Source organism: Oncorhynchus nerka, linkage group LG19 (genome assembly GCF_034236695.1).
Source record: "Oncorhynchus nerka isolate Pitt River linkage group LG19, Oner_Uvic_2.0, whole genome shotgun sequence".
Taxonomy (NCBI): Eukaryota; Metazoa; Chordata; class Actinopteri; order Salmoniformes; family Salmonidae; genus Oncorhynchus; species Oncorhynchus nerka.
This window is the reverse complement of record NC_088414.1, coordinates 6,462,488-6,468,487: the sequence shown is the minus strand read 5'-3', so window position 1 is coordinate 6,468,487 and position 6,000 is coordinate 6,462,488. Positions and strand designations below refer to the sequence as shown.

Sequence of the window (6,000 nt, the reverse complement as noted above, 5' to 3'; positions counted from 1 at the left end):
AGACACGCAAGCGTAAACATACACATGCTCACACACACACACACACACACACACACACACACACACACACACACACACACACACACACACACACACACACACATACACACACAAGCACACACACACACACATACACACACACACACACATACACACATACACACACAGACACACACACACATATACACACACACACACACACCCTTGGAGACAGCTGTTTACATAGGTTGCCTGAGGGGGAAGTTGGGCAGGATCCTAATCTGTAAAGCAAGTAGGCAGGTCTAAGGTATGTGCTCTAATATGAGTGTGTGGGTGGGTCATAAACTGGATGTAGGATTAAAGATAAACATTGTCCTGTGTAAGATGTGTGTCAGTGTGTTGGTGTGTATCCGGAAAGTGTGTGGGACTGTGTGTGTGTATGATTTGGGTTGGACCAGCCTCTCCTCCTCCTCAATGAGTGTGTGTGACTGTGTGAAACCACTAGGAGCAGAGAGACCCATGTTTCCTGCAGTCATGCACTACCATGTTGGATGGCACTTGGTTCTTGGGTGCCTGCTACTTGAACTACTTGGACCCTGTGTGGGGGGGGAAAGGATACCAAAGACAAAGAGGGAGAAGGTAGGGCCTCATCTACAAACAGATGTTTCTATTGGGTTTATGTGGAGTGATTATGCTGCATTGATGTTTAGTATGCATTCATGTAGTGCCCTTTTGTAGGTCCTCAGTATGGCAAGACTACAGGGCCGTAGATGTGTATGTCCTAGATAGGATATGTTCAGTAACATTGGGATGTGAGAGGTCATTTACGTACTATAAACATTAGGCTACAGGGCCATAGATGTTTATTTCCTAGATAGGGCATGTTCAGTAACATTGGGATGTGAGAGGTCATTTACGTACTATAAACATTAGGCTACAGGGCCATAGATGTTTATTTCCTAGATAGGTCGTGTTCAGTAACATTGGGATGTGAGAGGTCATTTACGTACTATAAACATTAGGCTACAGGGCCATAGATGTTTATTTCCTAGATAGGGCGTGTTCAGTAACATTGGGATGTGAGAGGTCATTTACGTACTATAAACATTAGGCTACAGGGCCATAGATGTTTATTTCCTAGATAGGGCATGTTCAGTAACATTGGGATGTGAGAGGTCATTTACGTACTATAAACATTAGGCTACAGGGCCATAGATGTTTATTTCCTAGATAGGGCGTGTTCAGTAACATTGGGATGTGAGGGAAACATACACACACAGCATTGAACACAATAGCATCACTGTTAAAGAGGGCTTGATCATGTTTTAATTGAGTTCAGTTTCATGTTAATTACTGTGCAACGGTTTGGCTTGATAATAGGTTGTGTTTAAGTGTGTGTTTAATGTGTGTGTGTGTGATTAACACACTTACTCATTTTCTCTTGAATGCTGCTTGTGGTTTTGAAGTTTCAGATCTAAGATGTTCACAGGGTTTTTTGTTGTTTAGCTCAGAAAACCATCATCAGTGAGCTGTATTAACCTAAAGTACCCCTTTGGTTGAGTTAAAGTTCACCATTACAACACTGAGGACTGGGGAGATTAGTTCATCCTTGGCAGGTTCCGTTTCATTGCACTATGCACTGGAACATGCATGTTTGGCTTTAGGGAAGGTTGTGCAGCTGTTTTACCAATGAAAATATCAATGTTCACCCTCACATGCATACAAACACACACACACACACACACACTTTGAGACATGTTTACATTGCTTTCCTGAGCTGAAAGTTGGGCAGTAAAGCAAGTAGAGCAGGGCTAAGGTATGGGTCATAAACTGGATGCAGGGTTAAAGCTATACACTGAGTATTCCAAACATTAGGAACACCTTCCTAATAGTTTATTTTTAATTGTTGAACCTTTATTTAACTAATAGTGAGTATTGTAGGGAGTTAGGTCACCTTCCTAATAGTTTATTTTTAATTGTTGAACCTTTATTTAACTAATAGTGAGTATTGTAGGGAGTTGTATCTAAGGTTGTGGGGGTCATGACATTTTGTAAGCCAGTGATTGTCAAGTCAAATAACTGCCAATCTCACAGTAATTGAATGTTAATTAACATAAACACATTTAGCATCTCCTGGCTTTCACACATGATGCAGAACTTTGGAACAACTACATTTTTTTAAAAGTCTAATAAATCCATGTAACATGGCCTACACCATCACAATAAATCCATTGATTATTTTAGACAGGTCTAAAGAAACATTATATGAAGAAAATGTAGTCTATTTCAGAAGAACAGAATAGCATACTCCGAGTTGTCCTTATGTTAGGTCCTGATCTGGCTGTGCCATATGGCTGTGGGCTACACTAGTTCATTTAGCAGACAAGATTTGCTTAGAAATCCATGGCATTCTTTTACATATTTTAAATACAATTGAACATAGCTGAGTAAAATAGAAAGGATATTTTCTCCAAAGGATTTGAGGGAGTGCTCACATATGCGACTATTCTGCGATGAACAAAGAAACAGGTCCTCCTATATGCTTAATTTAGAGAGTCTTTGTGCAACTTTAGTTGTGATACAAATGTTGTGCTATATGTTTTGTTTTTTAATACATTGTAAGGCTGCATAATGCAACTCTCATGATGATTTGAAAAAAGTTGCTTGAAAGCATGAACTCTGCTTTGTTTTTTTGCGCAGGCTGTACACACTTCATCAGTCTCTCATTCACAATTTGACAAACACTTGATAATGTCTAGAATTTTACAGCGGCATCCCCTTTGTGTGGCCGTAATGCCCCCTATAAAAATCCATGCCTTCTGCAGCCAGTGGCCGTTGTGCCCTTCTCCCTGAGTGCTGCTCTCTCTGAATCACCTCTCACTCACATGGCTCTGCATCACATGATCGGGTCTTTCTCACAGGCTACAAGTGAAGGCATATAATAATAATAATTCCAATGAGCATGTAAAAGAAAAAGCAGACCTGTATCGGCTGCCTTCGATACTGGATGAGTGATTTGTTGTCACTTGGCTCTGTCATAATCTCACATGGTCTCTCCTATCATTGCTCAGACGTGACATCTGTGACATGCATCTCGCCAGACGGCTGATTTCATTTATTCTTTGATCCTAGATAACACCGTAATTATCGTTTTATCTCAACCTATGTTGTCAACATCCTCTCAAAGTGATGGGTAAAGTGTTATTTGTTATGGCTTAGCGCCGTGCCTGGGTGTTAGCGCCGTGCCTGGGTGTTAGCGCCGTGTCTGGGTGTTAGCGCCGTGCCTGGGTGTTAGCGCCGTGCCTGGGTGTTTTGCGCCGTGCCTGGGTGTTTTGCGCCGTGCCTGGGTGTTTTACGCCGTGCCTGGGTGTTTTGCGCCGTGCCTGGGTGTTAGCGCCGTGCCTGGGTGTTAGCGCCGTGCCTGGGTGTTTTGCGCCGTGCCTGGGTGTTTTGCGCCGTGCCTGGGTGTTTTGCGCCGTGCCTGGCTGTTTGCTCCATATCAATCAAATTTCTATCAAATTGATTTCAATGAAATGTATTTATAAAGCCCTTCTTACATCAGCTGATGTCACAAAGTGCTGCACAGAAACCCAGCCTAAAACCCCAAACAGCAAGCAATGCAGATGTAGAAGCACGGTGGCTAGGAAAAACTCCCTAGAAAGGCCAGAACCTAGGAAGAAACCTAGAGAGGAACCAGGCTATGAGGGGTGGGCAGTCCTCTTCTGGCTGTGCCGGGTGGAGATTAGAACAGAACATGGCCAAGATTTGACCAGCAGGGTCAAATAATAATAATCACAGTGGTTGTCGAGGGTGCAACAGCTCAGCACCTCAGGAGTATATGTCAGTTGGGTTTTCATAGCCGATCATTTGGAGTATCTCTACCGCTCCTACTGTCTCTAGAGAGATGAAAACAGCAGCTCTGGAACAGGTAGCACGTCCGGTGAACAGGTCAGGGTTCCATAGCCCCAGGCAGAACAGTTGGAGCAGCAGCACGACCGGGTGGACTGGGGACAGCAAGGAGTCATCAGGCCAGGTAGTCCTGAGGCATGGTCCTAGGACCAGGTGGACTGGGGACAGTAAGGAGTCATCACCCAGGTAGTCCTGAGGCATGGTCCTAGGACCAGGTGGACTGGGGACAGCAAGGAGTCATCAGGCCAGGTAGTCCTGAGGCACACACACACACAGACAGACACACAGACAGACAGACAGACAGACGCAGCATAAATACTCCTAGGGCTCAGGTCTTCCAAGAGCAAGAAAGAAAGAAAGAAGAGAAAAAGAGAGAGAGAATTAGAGATAAATAATTAGAGAGAGCATACTTAAATTCACACAGGACACCAGATAAGACAGGAGAAATACTCCAGATATAACAGACTGACTCTGCGCCCCGACACATAAACTATTGCAGCAAAAATACTGGAGACTGAGACAGGAGGGGTCGAGACACACTGTAGCCCTGTCCGACAACACCCGATAAGGGGTGGGGGCAACCCGGACAGGAAGATCACGTCAGTGACTCAACCCACTCAAGTGACGCACCCCTCCTAGGGACGACATGAAAGAGCACCAGCAAGCCAGTGACTCAGCCCTAGTAACAGGGTTTGAGGCAGATAATCCCAGTGGAGAGAGGGGAACCGGCCAGGCAGAGACAGCAAGGGCGGTCCGTTGCTCCAGAGCCTTTCCGTTCACCTTTACACTATCTGGCTGTTAGTGCCATGCCTGGCTGTTAGTGCCATGCCTGGCTGCCTGAGCCTACAACCATACAAATATGCGATGTACAGTACATAATGCCCTGTCAATCACCTACACATTTGGCCCTCATATACAGCACCAGTCAAACGTTTGGACACACCTACTCATTCAAGGGTTTTTCTTAATTTTTTACTATTTTCTACATTGTAGAATAATAGTGAAGACATCAAACTATGAAATAACACATATGGAATCATGTAGTAACCAAAAAAGTGTTAAACAAATCAAAATATATTTTATATTTGAGATTCTTCAAAGTAGCCACCCTTTGCCTTGATGACAGCTTTGCATTCTCTCAACTAGCTTCATGAGGTAGTCACCTGCAATGCATTTCAATGAACAGGTGTGCTTTGTTAAAAGTTAATGTCATGTTGGTATGAATGATTCGGGAGACAGACGCAGGAATGCGTAATAGTGTTTTTTATTACACCCAAATTACGGTGTGCCGTGTAAAGGCACGGAGACGAAGACCAAACAAACACTATACAAAACACAGGGTAGAAACCCAAAACAAAAGAGCTAGGAGTACCTCGAAGAAATAACACACACGCACAATGATTAACACACGGGATGAGACCTGTAATCATCTGCACAATCCACAATTGCACGAAAGCCAAAACACACAGCACAAGTACTCACACGCACCAACGGACATTTTAACAATAATTGACAGCCCAATGGAAACCAAAGGGCACACTTATACAATTACTAATCACTGGGAATAGGGGCCAGGTGTGCATAATGAAAGTTCTGGAGGGATCCGTGACAGTTAATTTGTGGAATTTCTTTCCTTTTGAGCCAATCAGTTGTGTTGTGATAAGTTAGGGTTGGTATACAGAAGAAAGCCCTATTTGGTATTATTGCAAGAACAGCTCAAATAAGCAAAGAGAAATGACAGTCAATCATTACTTTAAGACATGAGAGTCAGTCTATCTGTAAAATTTTAAGAAATGGCTCTCATGATGACCGCAACAGGAAAGGAAGGAAACTTTTGACTGGTATGTATAATTTGCTTCAAAACACACCAGGAAAATGTATATTAAAAACAAACAGAACTTGTCTCATGAGGTCACTTCATGCAAACGCAGCTTTCTGCACTTACTGTAGATATTCTTGAACATGAACTCTCCCCTTATTCCTCCGTTTGTGCTGAGTTCACATTTCCTTATTGTGTCTCAGCACGCTGGTTGAAAACATTACTGTTGATGACACATAGAGTGCCTGTTTGAGCCTGTTGCGCCGGAGGTCACTTTGTTAAAGAGGGCAAAT

At 43.4% G+C, this 6,000-nt stretch overlaps 1 protein-coding gene across 1 annotated transcript in view; it reads left to right on the top strand.

Moving 5' to 3' along the window:
* Positions 1–370: 370 nt before the first annotated feature.
* LOC115147147 (collagen alpha-1(I) chain-like) overlaps positions 371–6,000 on the top strand; it is a 71,224-nt gene continuing 65,594 nt past the window's right edge. Inside the window, exon 1 of the mRNA XM_065004600.1 lies at positions 371–618. The gene's annotated coding sequence lies outside the window, so the exon portion shown is untranslated. The remainder of the gene's footprint in view (positions 619–6,000) is intronic.